The following is an 18,580-nucleotide window of genomic DNA, read 5'->3' as shown; positions in this document are numbered from 1 at the left end:
GTGTAGTTTTTTGTTTTTTTAACGAAATATTGACTTACTCTTACTCAATAAATATTTGGATGACTACTGTCAATCCCGGACTATTGAGGCGCTATTTTTTTTCCTACACTTCGAAACCTGCGGCTTATAAGACGGTGCAGCTAATTTATGTATGTTTCTTTGATGACGGTAATGATAAAAATAATTGTATTAAAAATAATAAATAAACAAACAAAAACCACTGAAATAGTGTATTATTGTTTGTGTTACGGCGCCATCAGTCTCCTTCCATTTATTGGTAGTGCTTTTTTCTTTTTTCAACCGGCGTGTCGTGGCATTCAGTCTTCTTGCCGTCCACAGCGTTTCTAGTTCTATGGATTATTCCTTCATCACGCCAAGCAACGTTTTACAATATAACTAAAACTGTTTATACTTAATAAACAATCCCGTGTTTTATGTCTGTAGTGGGAGTGTTTTCATGCATATTTGTACTTGCTATCGTGATGTAACGGCGTTAGCGTCGTTTACATTAGCTAAAATGCTAACACGTTTACGAATGTCTTTGTTAGTATTTTTAACTTACAGTGGCATTTTTTTTGTATTGTTCCAGTTTTGTAAATTCACCAAAACGTCACTGTGGGGTTAATGAGTCAAGTTTAGCTGATTGGAGAGCTAGCTTCCGCAACTAGTGGGTCCATGACGATGACTTCTGTTTTGTTTGATCAGCCGTTTTACTGACATGTTACAGACACCGTTTGGAAACAATTAAGTTGTGTAAATAAACATTTACAAAACCTTACCGTGTAAATAACTTATTTCACGACGTATATAACTGCGGCTTATAAATCCGATGCGCCTTATATATGTAAAACACCATGTTTTCTTCTACAATTTGTGTGATGTATTGACAAATTTGGAAGAAGCTGGTAGCTGTTCAAGGTACTCCAAAGCTGCCACAAATGATTGAAGGAAGGGCAGACCTGTTTGCACTCAGGCATTTTTTTGTTTCTGCACTAAATCGCAAATTGGATAACATCTTGGAGAAGCTGTCTGTTCTGCAAGGCGAGGTTATGATATATTTGAGGCCCAGGAAAGGACAGTTCGAGTGAAACAATTACATTTTTCGCACACTCAAACGCAAACTTCTAACCTGGAGTTTTTTGTTTACCCCCGCTGCAATGGTGTGACGACAGAGCAGCGAAGAAGCTCAAAATGTATTTCCTGTCTTTCATGGACACACATCTGTGTCTTATATCCCTGTGCGCTCTATAGTCCGGAAAATACGGTACTTTTTACTTTTACTTGAGTACAATTTTGGCCACTCCACCCACTTCGGGTGCTGATTAAACAGTGAAGTTTTTAACCATTTAGCATTTTTGCAAGGTGGTATACATTTAGACATTCCTAATTTGATTCAAACAACCTTATTATTGAAGTTTGATTGCAAAAGTAATTTTATCTTGACTTTTATGGCGTCATATTATATAACTGACAGATTTAAATGCAAGAGAACCGTTTTAATTTAAAGCAAATTCATACAAACGGTTGGCAAATTAGTTGTCGCTTGAAGTTGTTAAAGTAGTTCCACAGTGGGCTTTTACGCCACCGCCAATTAGACAAGCTTGTCACCAGGCTGCAGGAGATTTAAAGGGTTGGCCTGTGCTTGTTTGCAGGCCTTTTAAAGGGTCCCCATAATCCTGGTCTATTGATTAGCTGAAGATTGTGACCAAGGAATGCGGATGCACCTTGCCTTTCCGAGAAAGCCGGTCTTGGAAAAAGGCAAATTACTTTGGTGTAACTCTGACAAAAGACGGTAAGGAACAGCAAAAAAAAAAAGAAGAAGTAAATACTTTATACTATTTATAAATATAATATATATACACACATATATATAATATATATATATATATATATATATATATATATATATATATATATATATATATATATATATATATATACACACACACACACACACATATATACACACACGCTGCACCATTGACAAAACAAATTGTCCTGGCTGCGGACTCCAGTTGGGTTGTAACCGAACCACACACGTGAACACACCCTAACTTGGTTCAGAGCCGAAACGGAGTTTGACAGACGTTATGTATCTGACACATGTTGGAAAATATCCAAACATTCAATCTTACATTGGCAACAAAATTGGACAAAATGTAATCCTGGATTTGCACAAAGGCTTACAGTAATAGCCATTGTATTGCCATCTGCCACCCTTACGACAAAGTTTTTTAGGGAAAATTGTATGTAATTTTGTTCGCAAAAATAATAGATGCAAATAATTGTTCCATGGGTGATTATCTGAAAGTAAACACATCCTCCATACCAGTTAATTTATTTTTATGACCCTGCAAACATACAAACAACCCTCCCCCTAAAATGTCCTGGGCTGAGTTAATGCTCATTTCAAGCTGCGTTACGTCTTCTTCTATTGCTTCTTCCAGAGTATTTTAAGTCGGAGGTCAATGTGCATCACTGTGTCCACAGATATCTACGGGTATATGCCATATTTGCATTCATATTTGACACTATCCACGAGTGCATTTCCACTTCTTGGAGATCGCCATCTTAATTGAGGTCACGCCACATCTCTGAGTGTGGACTAAAATGGAAAGCGCGGCGGGTCAGTCAGACGCTCGCAACTTCCTTCGGTAACCTGTACCAAGCTGACCTTGATTCCGGGACTCCTCTGCATTCCACCCAATGTGTTTGTATTGATAATGCATAATCCATGTGCGCTCTTTGGCTGAACACCTTTCTATCCAACTTTTTCCTAGTAAAGCCTGGACTGGTCGTCTGTCACTCACATAGAAGCACCTAACCCAGTGGTTCTTAACCTTGTTGGAGGTACCAAACCCCACCAGTTTCATATGCGCATTCACTGAACCATAATGTTATTTTTTTTCAAATTCAAGGCAAAGTTATGTTTTTTACTGGTGCACAAAAGGAACCGTGCATGAACATCACCTTGTTCAAAGAACAAAACCAACACAGTGCATGAACTCACAACAAATTACACACCTGTAAATCAGTTTGACTTCTTCTGTTGCCTTTGAGAGACCAGTTCAGATATGCGTGGCTTCACCTTGGCAAGTGCCACTCTCATGTCATTTTAAATGACAAAATAAAATACATTATTTATTTTCACAGCAAATTCTGTTCCTTTTCTTCGTTTTCCACCCAGACATACAATACTAGTACACAGCTCATGAAAAACAATATTTTTTGTTATTGTCGTTGTAAGTGGGCCAAAACACTTATTTTAGAAAATAATGTCATGGAAATGACAGCTGTCATTTGATTACAATAATAAAATATTAATTTGTTATTTAGTCAGGTTTAGGAGAGGTGTGCTCACATGTGCTCCACTGAATACTCGAGGAGTTTTTGCGTTTGCTCACGCATATGGAAAATTAGAGGGAACATTGTTTGAGGGTATCCATAATACGCCAATAGGGAGAAGTTTTTATTTGGTTTATATTGTATATATGTTATAGACATAATATAATATATCTGTATATAAATTACTCTGTACACATATTATGTATATATTCGTATATATGTTAGATTTGTTATAGCTATATTGGTCTATTTATACCTGCATTGTCCTTTCCATCATTGTAACTGAGCTACTGTGTTGAACAATTTCCCTTGTGGATCATTAAAGTTTGTCTAAGTCTAAGTCTAAGTCTAATTTACACATAGGTCGGGAGTGTCTTGACCTCCGCGGCGGAGGCTCCGCCGAACCCCTGAAGCCGACTCACCGAACCCCTAGGGTTCGATCGAACCCAGGTTAAGAACCACTGACCTAACCAAACAGCGAGCCGACTTCCACAGCCTTCCACCGCCATGCTACGAACTGGCAATGTCACCGGTTCTGCTGCTGGTGAGTCTCCTGTGATAGTACCCTTTTTCAACACATTGCCTTAAACATGTCCACTCTTCTCCTCCACTACTCTGATTGTGGCCAAGCACGGATTAAATCGATTTTAACTAATTTCAAGCGCTAAATTGAGATACAAGTGTTTTAATTTAAAAGCTCAGTTTTGAGCTAATTGAGCTTGAAAGTTGAAGTACCACTATAGTACCTAATACCTTTTAAAGGGGCCCTATTAATTCAAAAACAATTTTTCAAACCGTATACACACCCCACAACCAGTGAAGTTGGGACATTGTGTAAATGGTAAATAAAAACAGAATACAGTGATTTGCAAATCCTTTTCAACCTATATTCAATTGAATAGACTGCAAAGATAAGATACTGGAAAACGTTATTTTTTGCAAATATTAGCTCATTTGGAATGTGATGACTGCAACATGTTTCAAAAAAGCTGGCACACGTGGCAACAAAGACTGAAAGTTGAGAAATGCTCGTTAAACACTTATTTGGAACATCCCACAGGTGAACAGGCTATTTGGGAACAGGTGGGTGCCATGATTGGGTATAAAAGCAGCTTCCATGAAATACTCAGTCATTCACAAACAAGGATGGGGCGAGGGTCACCACTTTGTCAACAACTGCGTGAGCAAATTGTCCAACAGTTTAAGAACAACATTTCTCAACGAGCTATTGCAAGGAATCAAAAGGTTCAGATAATCTGGAGAAATCACTGCATGTAAGCGATGATATTAAGGACCTTCGATTCCTCAGGTCGTAGTGCATCAAAAAGCGACATCAGTGTGTAAAGGATATCACCAGGAACACTTCAGAAAACCACTGTCAGTAACTACTGTTCATCGCTACATCTATAAGTGTAAGTTAAACTCTATCAACAACACCCAGAAAAGCTGCCGGCTTCGCTGGGCCCGAGCTCATCTAAGATGGACTGATGCAAAGTGGAAAAGTGTTCTGTGGTCTAACGAGTCCACATTTCAAATTGTTTTTAGAAACTTTGGACATTGTGTCCTCCGTACCAAAGAGGAAAATAACCATCCGGATTGTTCTAGGCGCAAAGTTGAAAAGCCAGCATCTGTGATGGTATGGGGGTGTATTAGTGCCCAAGACATGGGTAACTTACACATCTGTGAAGGCACCATTAATGCTGAAAGGTACATACAGGTTTTGGAGCAACATATGTTGCCATCCAAGCAACGTCTTTTTCATGGACGCCCTTAGTTATTTCAACAAGACAATGCCAAGCCACGTGTTACAACAGCGTGGCTTCGTAGTAAAAGAGTGCGGGTACTAGACTGGCCTGCCTGTAGTCCAGACCTGTCTCCCATTGAAAATGTGTGGAGCATTATGAAACCCTAAAATACCACAACAGAGACCCCGGACTGTTGAACAACTAAAGTGTACATCAAGCAGTTCCCAAACGTTTACTGAGTGTTGTTAAAAGGAAAGGCCATGTAACACAGCGGTAAAAATGCCCCTGTACGAACTTTTTTGCAATATGTTGCTGCCATTAAAGTCTAAGTTAATGATTTGCAAAAAAAAATTACATTTCTCAGTTCGAACATTAAATATATTGTCTTTGCAGTATATTCAATTAAATAAGTTGAAAAGGATTTGCAAATCATTTTATTCTGTATTTATTTATTTAATTACACAACGTGCCAACTTCACTGGTTTTGTGTTTTTTAAACAATCTTGCTTTCCTTTATGCTTCCTCTAAAGGAGCCATTTGGAATTTGTTTTGTCCTGTGACGTCAGATTATGCATATATTGTATTAATTTACCCAAAGTGCTTTGCGCGAGTCCGCCATTGTAGACCACGCTGTAGTCAATAAGTTCCTTATTGTTCTTCATAGTCTTGTTGTGGGGCAGACTGGCTAGCACATGGATATGCATCCTCTGTTGTTGCCATTTCTAATACGAAGTAGCGTATAGTTCTAACCTATTACATCAGTAGACTCGCTATGGAAGTGCTAAAAACTACAACATGGATGACGGGGAGAACATGCTGTCGACGTAGGGCCACGTAAATAAGACATAACGGCGCATCCTAAAGAGACGGTCAGAAAAAGCTCTGTAAAATACAATTCATGCAAAATTTTGACCAAAGAACCACCATCATATGTTTGGGGTGTTAATCTTTTCATCAAATCAAATCAAACTTTATTTATAAAGCGCTTTTCATACATAAAAGAAATGCAACCTAAATCACAAGTGTCTCAAAGGGCTGCACAAGCCACAACGTCATCCGCTGTACAGAGCCCACATAAGGGCAAGGAAAAACTCACAACCCAGTGGGACGTCGATGTGAATGACTATGAGAAACCTTGGAGAGGACTGCATATGTGGGTGACCCTCCCCCTCTAAGGGAGACCGGATGCAATGGACGTCGAGTGGGTTTGACATAATATTGTGAAAGTCCAGTCCATAGTGGATCTAACATAATAGTGAGAGTCCAGTCCATAGTGGATCTAACATAATAGTGAGAGTCCAGTCCATAGTGGATCTAACATAATAGGGGGAGTCTAGTCCATAGTGGGGCCAACAGGAGACAATCGGCAAGTCTGTAAGATAAGAAGGCCAAATACCATGAAAAAAAAACATTTATAAACCATAAGAAGAACCGTAAAATTGATCCTGAAACACACGGGGAGCCAATGCAGAGATTTTAAAACCGGTGTAATGTGAGCCTGTCTTCTGGTCTACGTCCGGACACGTGCCACTGAATTCTGGAGTAATTGTAAAGGTGCAATAACCTTTTTGGGAAGACCAGAAAGCAGGGCGTTATAATAATCTATACGACTTGTAATAAAAGCATGCATTAGCGTCTCCGTGTTGTCCTGAGAGAGAATTGGGTGAACTCTGGCTATATTCTTAAGATGATGAAAAAAAATATTTTTGTTATATATTTTATTTTATATATTTTTTGGCACCTAATGGCTCAATCAGATTCCGATTCCTGGGGTGATGATTCAATTCAGAATTTATTGTATTATTTGGTCCAATAACTATAATGTAACTTTTTCAAAACCGGTTAGAAGAAGCTTCTTCTGGTTGCCTGGAAACGGCTTAAAAACATATTTAAAAAAATATATTCTTATAAAAAAACTTTTTTTTTTGTAATTAAACTTTTTTTTTTAAATCGATTTTTGATAATAATTAATCAATTTAGAATCGGAATGAAAAATAATAGTGATAAAGATGTGAATCGAATATTGTGTGCACCCCTATTATGTAGACCACAAAATAAGTGGTTAAATGTAAAAAAAAAATGTAGTAATATATCTCTAAAAATTACTTTTCTCACAAGAATCTACTGTATAAATCACAGTGCCTTTCCTTCAAAGGTTTCATTGATGATGATGCACGCAGGTGAATTATTGAAAAGACAGTTTTATAAAGGGAATAGGAGAGAAAGGAATAAAGTTTTAATAAATATTTGTTTATTTTTGGAAAAGCAAGTTAAGTGACTCGCTCTCATTTCTTTTGTGTTCGGGTTCAAGTTTCAGGCACCGTAAATGTATTCCCAGTCAACCCACACAATTGAAAGAGAGAAAAAAACACATTCGGATTTTGAGGGGTTTAACCAAGCTTGCATCAAAAGTATAATAATAATTCTTTAATGTAATTCCAAATCTGAAAGGAATAATTATTTATATTGTTAACAGGAGCCCGGCTTGGGCATTAAGCTGTCAGTTCACAGGGTGTGCGGTCCTCACTTATGCCTGATGGAGTTAAATGGCTTCACGTACAAAGGCTTTCATAATGTAAAGACAAAATGAGACCTTTCACCTCACCCTGATGGGAAGAAATGACTTCTGAGAGTGGCGGAACGTATGTTTTATTGACTGTTACCTATGAGCAATCTTTTATAACCCACAATACAGTTTGATCCTTTTGAACACTGCTCTGGGTTAAAGCAAGGCTTTGTGCGCCACCTGAGATAATTCCTGACAATTACCTCCGGTCTGTGTGTACTTGCCAAGCAGTCGGAGTGTGGTCAATAAGGATCAGCTGGTCCATTGTTCAAAAAGTTGTGCGCGCCGAATTGCAATCAGTCGGTTACAAATGTTCACGCTCGGTCCTGCCGATTGATTTTGCCTCTTGCTGTGACCGGAGGCAAAGGCCGTAATGGATGAGCTGGACTTCTGACTGTGGGCCAAAAAAAAACAAGAGATGGAGAGAGAACGATGAGTGTACATACTACTGTTGTCCCGATACCAAAATGTATTTCGGTACTTTTCTAAATAAAGGGAACCACAAAAAATGTCATTATTGGCTTTATTTTGACAACAAATCTTACGGTACATTAAACATATGTTTCTTATTGCAAGTTTATTGCAAGACAACTTGTCTTTTAGTAGTAAGTAAGCAAACAAAGGCTCCTAATTTAGTCTGCTGACATATGCATTAACATATTGTGTCATTTATCATTCTGTTATTTAGTCAAAATTATTAAGGACAAGTGGTAGAAAATTAATGATTAATCTACTTGTTCATTTACTGTTAATATCTGCCTACTTTCTCTTTTAACATGTTCTATCTACAACAGTGTTTTTCAAACACTGTGCCGTGAGATACAGTCTGGTGTGCCGTGGGAGATTATCTAATTTCACCTATTTGGGTTAAAAATATTTTTGGCAAACCAGTAATTATAGTCTGCAAATGATGTGTTGTTGAGTGGTCGGTGCTGTCTAGAGCTCAGCAGAGTAACCGTGTAATACTCTTCCATATCAGTAGGTGGCAGCCGTTAGCTAATTGCTTTGTAGATGTCGGAAACAGCGGGAGGCAGGGTGCAGGTAAAAAGGTATCTAATGCTTAAACCAAAAATAAACAAAAGGTGAGTGCCCCTAAGAAAATGCATTGAAGCTTAGGGAAGGATATGCAGATTGAAACTAAAACTGAACTGGCTACAAAGTAAACAAAAACAGAATGCTGGACGACAGCAAAGACTTACTGTGGAGCAAAGACGTCGTCCACAAAGTACATCCGAACATAACATGACAATCAATAATGTCCCCACAAAGAAGGATGAAAACTGAAATATTCTTGATTGCTAAAACAAAGTAGATGCGGGAAATATCGCTCAAAGGAAGACATGAAACTGCAACAGGAAAATACCAAAAAAAGAGAAAAAGCCACCAAAATAAGAGCGCAAGACCAGAACACACAGGAAAACAGCAAAAAACTCAAAATAAGTCACGGCGTGATGTGACAAGTGGTGACTGTACACCTACGTTGAGACAAGAGCTATAGTGATGCATGCTTGGTTATTGTTTAAAGTCATATCCAACAATTCGACAACGACTTTTTATCTGTCAATTGAATATCGTTTTTTAATGATTTCTGCTGGTGGTGTGCCTCCGGATTTTTTCAACGCAAAAAATGTGCCTTGGCTCAAAAAAGGTTGAAAAACACTGATCTACACATCTGTTAAAATGTAATAATCACTTATTATTCTGTTGTTTGATACTTTACATTAGTTTTGGATGATACCACAAGTTTGGGTATCAATCCGATACCAAGTAGTTACAGGATCATACATTGGTCATATTCAAAGTCCTCAAGTGTCCAGGGACATATTTCCTGAGTTTATAAAACATTATATAAAAAAAAAGAAGAGATTTTGTGATGCAAAAAAATATCGACGTAATCATCGTAGTATTGACTAGATATATTCCTGTACTTGGTATCATTACGGTGAATGTTAGGTGTAGATCCACCAGTGGCGTTTGTTTATATTGTAGCGTCCCAGAAGAGTTGGTGCTGCAGGGAATTCTGGGAATTTGTTCTGTAGTGTTTATGTTGTGTTGCGGTGCAAATATTCTTCCAAAATGTGTTTGTCATTGTTGTTTAGTGTGGTTTCACTATATTGCACATGTTTATGACAGTGTTGTTTAGTGTGGTTTCACTATATTGCACATGTTTATGACAGTGTTGTTTAGTGTGGTTTCACTATATTGCACATGTTTATGACAGTGTTGGCATTGTTCATACGGCCACCTCTTAGTGTGTCATGATTAAATATGCACGTTATTCACTTGTGCGGAGTGTGTCCAATGTTGAGATAACCGTCTCGATGTTTAATAATCGGACATAGTTAAATCGTGTTTTAGATGTCTTATCGCATTGTGTTGTGCAGTACAAAGTCAAACATGTTTCGTGTTGTTGTAGAAGCGAGCTTATCTCTTGCCGTAGTTAGCTTTTACAGCTAATACCAAAGCACCCCCACAGAAAAATAGTTCCTCAGTGTTTGCGCTTACAATAACAATGTCGCTACAGCTTGGTTATTATACAGCATGTATGCTTGTTTTCTGTGTTTTTTCGCCTTTTGATATGTTTTGTCAATTTTGCCAACTCAATATGAGTCCCAAAAACTCAACTGACTAGCGTTGCAAGAAGGAAACAATCCCTGTGGGTTCACAAAAAAAAAAAAAGACTATTTCTGAAGAATAAAGGTATGGTTCTCCCAAGTATAGAACATTTGACGGAGTAGGTTTCGTTCTAAAGCAAGTTTTAATTGCGATGAGACCAGACTTTTCTGGGAAATTGGTGCCAGGATTTTGTGATTTCTGATCGTTTGCGGGGGCACTATAGTGGCTTGTGTGTGTGCACGTGTTTCTAGAGCAGTGCATAGAGCACAGTTCAGCTTGTTATTAAATATAAAGTTTATCCATCAGCCCCTTTTTATGTTTGTATGTAAAATATACACATTTTTCATGTTTACATTGTTACTAATGTAGAAATTTGTTCTACTATACACACTGTTTGATTTACGAACCCCGTTCATGAACCAATTAAGTTCGTAAATTGAGGTCCAACGGTACAGTATTGTGTTACTTTTTCAGTCCCTGCAGGATTATATTTTTTGGGAATTTTTGCGGCCTAAAATGCCTGAACCAGCATCAGCTTTTTTGGAAAATTGCGCTGATTTGAAGCTTTCTGTTTTCAATAATAATGAATTAACTTATTTTATGAATTTGCTCTCAATCGTTGTACTGACTGAAAAACATGAACAATCAGATTACAGTATCTGTAAAGTATTAGCCCACATTTCAGGTTTTGTTTGTACACAGCTAGCCAGACAGCGTATGTACTGTAGTTGTACTAACACGCAAGTGTAACTCACTCGATGGTCCAACTTCCTGTTTATTTGGGTAAGCAATCCATTTATGTCCAAACAGCTTGGCTTCAAGTTCCACATTTTGCAGCGTCGAGCTCCGTCTGCTCCAAAGTCTCACCCTTCCTGTGTGCTGATTTGTAGAAGCAGCAGTTCATCCTCGGTATGTTCAACTTCAAAAACATAGGGTTGGGAATCCTCATTTGTCCAAAAATAGTCGTCTTTGTTGACTGTTACCAAGTTTGTTTCAGGAAGTAGGAACACACATTTGTTGCCAGAAGTCGGAAGTGTGCTGCTATAGAAACATAAATCAATGCGCGGAGGAAGTCAGCCCCGGTAATGATTAAAATGATCAAAATATGGCAAATACTGTACATATTACATATTGTTATGAACATGTCTGTTACAACAGTTTTTTTCAACCTTTTTTTAACCAAGGCACATTTTTTTCATTGAAAAAATCCGGAGGCAGACCACCGGCAGAAATCATAAAAAAATTAAACTCAGTAGACAATAAAAATGTGTTGTCGCAATTGTTGGATATTAATTCAAACCATAACCAACCATGCATCACTATAGCTCTTGTCTCAAAGTAGGTGTACTGTCACCACCTGTCACATCCCGCAGTGACTTATTTTGAGTTTTTTTGTGTTTTCCCGTGCGTAGAGTTTTAGTTCTTGTCTTGCGCTCCTATTTTGGTGGCTTTTCCTGTTTTGTTGGTATTTTCCCGTTGCAGTTTCATGTCTTCTTTTGAGCTATATTTCCCGCACCTGCTTTGTTTTAGCAATCAAGTACATTTAAGTTGTCGCTATCTTTTTTTGTGTGGACGTTGTTGATTGTCATGTCATGTACGGATGTACTTTGTGGACGCCGTCTGCTCCACACGCTGTAAGTCTTTGCTGTCGTCCAGCATTCTGTTTTTGTTTACTTTGCAGCCAGTTCAGTTTTAGTTTCGTTCTGCATAGCCTTCCCTAAGCTTCAATGCCTTTTCTTAGGGGCACTCACCTTTTGTTTATTTTTGGTTTAAGCATTAGATACCTTTTTACCTTCACCCTGCCCCTCGCTGTCGTCTGCATATTGTGATCACGGCAAACTGTCGTCGTCTTACATGACCTGTTCCCGACATCTACAAAGCAATTAGCTACCTGCTGCCACCTACTGATATGGAAGAGTATTACACGGTTACTCTGCTGAGCTCTAGACAGCACCGACACTCAACAACGGCACTTTATTTGCTCATTATAATTACTGATTTGCAAAAAATATTTTTAATCCAAATAGGTGAAACTACATAATCTTCCACGGCACAGCAGACTGTATCTCAGTGGTTGAAAAACACTGTGTTACTACATTATATATGTACTTACACTGTGTATGTTAAACGTTGGAGGGTTTTGAAGGCTGCAAGGGTGACTCAAATTAGCCACAATTTCCAAGCGTTGTTTATCATCTTTAAAATCAAATCATGGGTTATTGTCTCAGAATGATTGGGAACGATAGGCAACATTTTCCCACAAAAGTGTAGTTCTCTTTTAATTTCGGTCAATGCAAGGATCCACGAATGTGAGCACTATCACCACAAATAAACCTTTTGACAGGCAAATAATCCCAAAGCTGTGTAAAGCAGGTATCACGGCCGCCTTAGACAATCGTTACCTAACAGTTCCAACGGCGTGAACGCGAGGCGACTCCTCCAGATGGCTCTGCATTCTCACCTGGCTCTCCCGCTGCATCTCTCAGCACTCCCACTCCATGTGGGAGGCAGGCCAGTGGCCCACATCTCAGATTTTCGGCAGCAGCATCACCTCACGGACCAAAGAGAGAACAGAAGGTCAGCCGTGAAGTGAAATAATATATTATCAACTCGACTGTGCCTTGTATTCACCTCAGTAAAGTAAATGTTAATGTGTAAAAAGCTAATTTTGTTGGTAGCTGTGTGGAAAACAATGCACATTAATGACCACCGTACAGCGAGTTTAATTCCGGTTTGACCGCACTACCCAAAGTGCAATGTTAATATTAAGTATTTCACAATACAGTTTCAAGCTTGTCCAGCCTCCTGCAGCTGGAGTGAAAGCATATTTTTGTGACGTACATACAGTGGGTATTTAAGGGAAATTGGAAGTTGTATCCGCATGTTTTGATTTGCATCTGAATAGGGAATTACCGTATTTTCCGGAACATAGAGTGCACCGGATTATAAGGCACACTGCCGATGAATGGTCTATTTTTTTAATCTTGTTTCATATATAGGGCGCATTAAAGGAGTCATGTTATTTTTTTTCTATATGTATAATACTTCCTTGTGGTTTACAGAACATGTAATGGTGGTTCTTTAGTCAAAATGTTGCATAGATGATATTTTACAGATCATCTTCAAGCCGCTTTCTGACAGTCGCTTCAGGATGCACCGTATTGTGGGCGGTCTTATTTACGTGGCTCACCTTCGGCAGAGTCTTCTCCCCGTCATCTTTGTTGTAGCGGTGTAGCGTGCAAGGACGGGGGTGGAAGAAGTGTCAAAAGATGGAGCTAACTGTTTTAATGACATTCAGACTTTACTTCAATCAATAACGGAGCACAATCTTTTCATCCGGAAACGACGACAACACCGGAAATGTGTCCCGTGAAAAACCCTCTGACCGCAACTCTCTAATAACTAAAGTTCCTTGGGTGAATAATGTAAACTCACTACACCGGTATGTTTTAGCACTTTCATGGCGAGTTTACTGACAGATATAAGTAATAACTTTACACTACTTTATATTAGAAATGGCAACAGCGGAGGATGAATGTCCCATAACAAGAAGATAGAGAAAAAGAAGCTTATTGACTACGGTGTCGCCACGGACTACAAAGGCAGAAGCGCACAATTTTTCAGGATTTATGCAGATCCCAAATACAGATCAGCAGGTACTAGGTAAAGTTGCTTTTACATAATATTGTGAAACAAAACGTCAGATATGTCTTACCTTATTCATGCACTATACTAATACTGCTATGTTGAAGCACATCAAGCGGTGCGGCTTCATAGCTTACCAAAGTTGTACTAAAACATTTTGATAGATTTTTGAGCGCCGTGTGTAATGTTCTATATTTTCAATGGAACATATCAAATGCTGGTGTTTTTTACTTGTCATATTGCCATCATAGTGCAGTCTACACTTATCTCTTATGTCTTACTGCCATCTACTGGTCACACTTATCATTACACCATGTACCAAATAAAAAATAGCTCCGAGGTGGGTAAGCTCAAACAAACTTATTCCTTACATTAGGTTATAAGGCACACTGTCGAGTTTTGAGACAAACAATGATTTTAAGTGTGCCTTATTGTCCGGTAAATACGGTATACTGTCCAATGTCTTTTTCAAATATTTTCACCCAGAATTTTGCACTTTTTATATTTTAACAATACCAGAGCACCACGTTGAATGGATCATCGGTCCATGATAACGTTGCTTGGATGGCAACATATGTTGCTCCAAAACCTGTATGTACCTTTCAGCATTAATGGTGCCTTCACAGATGTGTAAAGTTATCCATGCCTTGGGCACTAATACACCCCCATACCATCACAGATGCTGGCTTTTCAACTTTGTGCCTATAACAATCCGGATGGTTCTTTTCTTTTTTGTTCCGGAGGACACGACGTCAACAGTTTCCAAAACCAGTTCGAAATGTGGACTCGTCAGACCGCAGAACACTTTTACACTTTGCATCAGTCCATCTTTTTTGAAACGTGTTACAGGCATCAAATTCCAAATGAGCTAATATTTACAAAAAATAAGAACGTTTTCCAATTTTAACGTTAAGTATCTTGCCTTTGCAGTCTATTCAATTGAGTATAGGTTGCAAAGGATTTGCAAATCATTCTATTCTGTTTTTATTCACGATTTACACAACGTGCCAACTTCACTGGTTTTGGGATTTGTACATACATGTGAAAACCGTTGTAGTGAACAAGGTTGTCATCTTTTAACACTTTTGTACTGCAGTATTCTGAATTGAATGCCTTTTTTCCCTCAAACCTCTGCATCATTGCCTTTACCACCCGCCATGAACTCACGTGAACGAGGTGCTACGTCGTGTCACACTCGTTTAAATCCACCATTTGTGCGCCTCTGAGATGTGATATTTCCGACAGTCGGCCTTGAACTGCACAACCGGCTTTTTTCAGGTCCTCCGTTTCAGGCGTTGTGGAAACACGTCAGCTGTACTCGCTTTTGTACAGCTCGAATACGGGAACTAATTTCAGGAGTTGAGACAATGTTGGCAACAAAGCGGCCGTAAAGCCCCCCAATTGTTGCTTTTAATTAAATTGCTTTGGTGTTCTTTGCTTTTAACGCGTCGTCCCTTTGCGCCTGTTTATTGTCTTTGGCATTGGTTGCGTGCAGAATGGCTTGCTTCGCCAACGGGTGTGAAATGTGCTGCGCTGGCGAAAGTACATTGCCTTGTGTGCGCAACTGACTTATTGCATCAAAAGTAATGCTTTTTTAAAATGTTTGTAATACACCAAATAAAAGTCGGCAGCTTCACTGTTTGTGGAAATGCAAGACCGTGTTAACATAAGAGCTGTTAAAGACTGATAAGTCATTACGGTGAGTGGTATCAAACTGATTTTCATGCCAGACCATGTCAGCATTATGGTTGGCCTCAGTAGGTTGGTTGCAAATGAGGAAGTACTTAAACGCTCCTCATCATATTATTACTAAACTGCATCTGTGTTTAATTATGTTGGCAGCGGTGGCTCAGGAGGTAAAGCCGGTCGTCCAGAAACCACAGGATGAATGTGATGTGGTGGTGGTCGGAGAGACGGCGTTGAGTGTAGCTTACCACCACCAGTGCATCATTGCAGAGTGTATGGATTATGGTTTTTCACAGCTTTTAGTAAATGTACAAGTGCTATTTAAATCCAATCAAACATATAAATGTGTGATTGTTGGTTTGGTATGTCTGTAGGTCTGTTAATAATATTAATTGACTTGATATACAGTCATGATCAAAAGTTTACATACACTTGTAAAGAACATAATGTCAAGGCTGTCTTGAGTTTCCAATAATTTCTACAACTCTTATTTTATTGTGACAGAGTGACTGAAGCACATACTTGTTGGTCACAAAAAACATTCATGAAGTTTGGTTCTTTTATGAATTTATTATGGGTCTACTGAAAATGTGAGCAAATGTGCTGGGTCAAAAGTATACATACAACAAAGTTAATATTTGCTTACATGTCCCTTGGCAAGTTTCACTGCAATAAGGCACTTTTGGTAGCCATCCACAAGCGTCTGGCAAACTTCTGCTTGAATTTTTGACCACTCCTCTTGACAAAATTGGTGCAGTTCAGCTAAATTAGTTGTTTTTTTGACATGGACTTGTTTCTTCAGCATTGTCCACACGTTTAAGTCAGGACTTTGGGAAGGCCATTCTAAAACCTTTATTCTAGCCTGATTTAGCCATTTATTTACTACTTTTGACGTGTGTTTGGGGTCATTGTCCTGTTGGAACACCCAACTGCGCCCAAGACCCAACCTCCGGGCTGATGATTTTAGGTTGTCCTGAAAAATTTGGAGGTAATCCTCCTTTTTTATTGTCCCATTTACTCACTGTAAAGCACCAGTTCCATTGGCAGAAAAATAGGCCCAGAGCATAATACTACCACCACCATGCTTGACGGTGGGAATGGTGTTCCTGGGATAAAAGGCCTCACCTTTTCTCCTCCAAACATATTGCTGGGTATTGTGGCCAAACAGCTCAATTTTTGTTTCATCTAACATCACATGGACAAAGATAAGTCCTACTGGGGGAAAATTCTGTGGTCAGCGCTTCACAGACAACTGACATTAACACTTTGATGATGGTAAGCTAAATTTTTAGCCACTGCTGCCCTAGGGTACACTGACGGAAGAGCAATTTGCGCCTACTAGGGTTGTACGGTATACCGGTATTAGTATAGTACCGCGGTACTAATGAATCAAATTCGGTACTATACCGCCTCTGAAAAGTACCTGCCTTAATATCCACTGTAATGATACCAAGTACAAGAGCGTAACAGTTGATACTACTATGGTTAAGTCGATATTTTTTGGCATCACATCTTCTTTCGTTTAAAAAAAAATTATATTATGTTTATAAACTCAAGAAATATTTCCCTGGACACATGAGGACTTTGAATATGACCAATGTATGATCCTGTTACTACTTGGTTTCGGATTTATACCCAAATTTGTGGTATCAGCCAAAACGAATGTAAAGCTTCCAAACAACAGAAGAATACATGATTATTACATGTTAACAGAAGTGTCGATAGAAATGTAGAGAAACAATTGTGTCTATTTTTAGGAACACTAATACGAAACCTCACAATGTCTGATTGAATGCTAAAAACTTTATGACAGACCACTTTAAAAAACGGAATGGAAATGTAAATTTTTTTACTGAATGAGACAGCCAGAATATACATGAAAATAAAGAATGTGGGATTTTTGAGATTTGTAGGTCCTGAGTTCAAACCCCGGCCAAGTCATACCAAAGACTATAAAAATGGGACCCATTACCTCCCTGCTTAGCACTCAGTATCAAGGGTTAGAATTGGGGGTTATATCACCAAAATGATTCCAGAGCGCGGCCACCACTGATGTTCACTGCTCCCCTCACCTCCCAGGTGGTGGAACGAGGGGATGGGTCAAATGCAGAGGATTATTTCACCACACCTAGTGTGTGTGTGACTATCAGTGGTACTTTAACTTTACAATATTAACTATAAAGGATAAAACACTGAATATTGACAATATATAAATGTCACACACCCTATCGATCGACATATTTTACAATCAAGCGAAACGCAACAAAAATGCAAAGGGTAAAAAAACCCGACCTACAATCTGATATAATATCACTTTTTTTGCAGAACTTTGTTGTAAAAATCTCCTTCCGCGTCTGTCCCTGACACCCGCATTTCATGCCGACTGCTCTGGAAAGACTCTGTGGAAACAAACCACGCCTGGTGCCTCATTTGAGCTGCTTAGACTTAGATTACCATAGTAACTAATTAGATTACCACAGTAACTAATTAGATTACCATAGTAAGTAGTACATCATGCAAAAGTGAAGATTCCAACCATTGAAATACTTTGTATAGTTCAAGATTTACGCTCATTTGAAAACATCACTGCCCATCATAATGGCAGCTAAAGTTTCCATCTTAAAGATCCAAAAAAATGATTTGGGAATGTCCGGCGGGCCAGATTGAAAAGCTTAACGGGGCCCCCGGGCCTTAATCTGCCCAGGTGTGCTATAAATGAAGTAAAAAGAGGTAGACATTTGTAATTTTCCCTAGGAATTGGGATGCCACTTGCATAGTTTACGTTTGGGCACATAAGCGACTGCATAGTTCTGTCTGCACATACGTCCCACCTCAAGTTGTACAGACACCAATATGTTGGTGCCAAAACCACTTTTCAAAATAAAGGGGATCACGAAAAATGTCATTAATGGCTTCTTTTTAACAGAACATTTATGATAAAACGTATGATTCTTTATGCACCCAAAGATACATTTTA

The sequence above is a fragment of the Entelurus aequoreus genome, linkage group LG28, assembly GCF_033978785.1.
Source record: "Entelurus aequoreus isolate RoL-2023_Sb linkage group LG28, RoL_Eaeq_v1.1, whole genome shotgun sequence".
NCBI lineage: Eukaryota > Metazoa > Chordata > Actinopteri > Syngnathiformes > Syngnathidae > Entelurus > Entelurus aequoreus.
Note: the sequence above shows the minus strand (reverse complement) of the source record.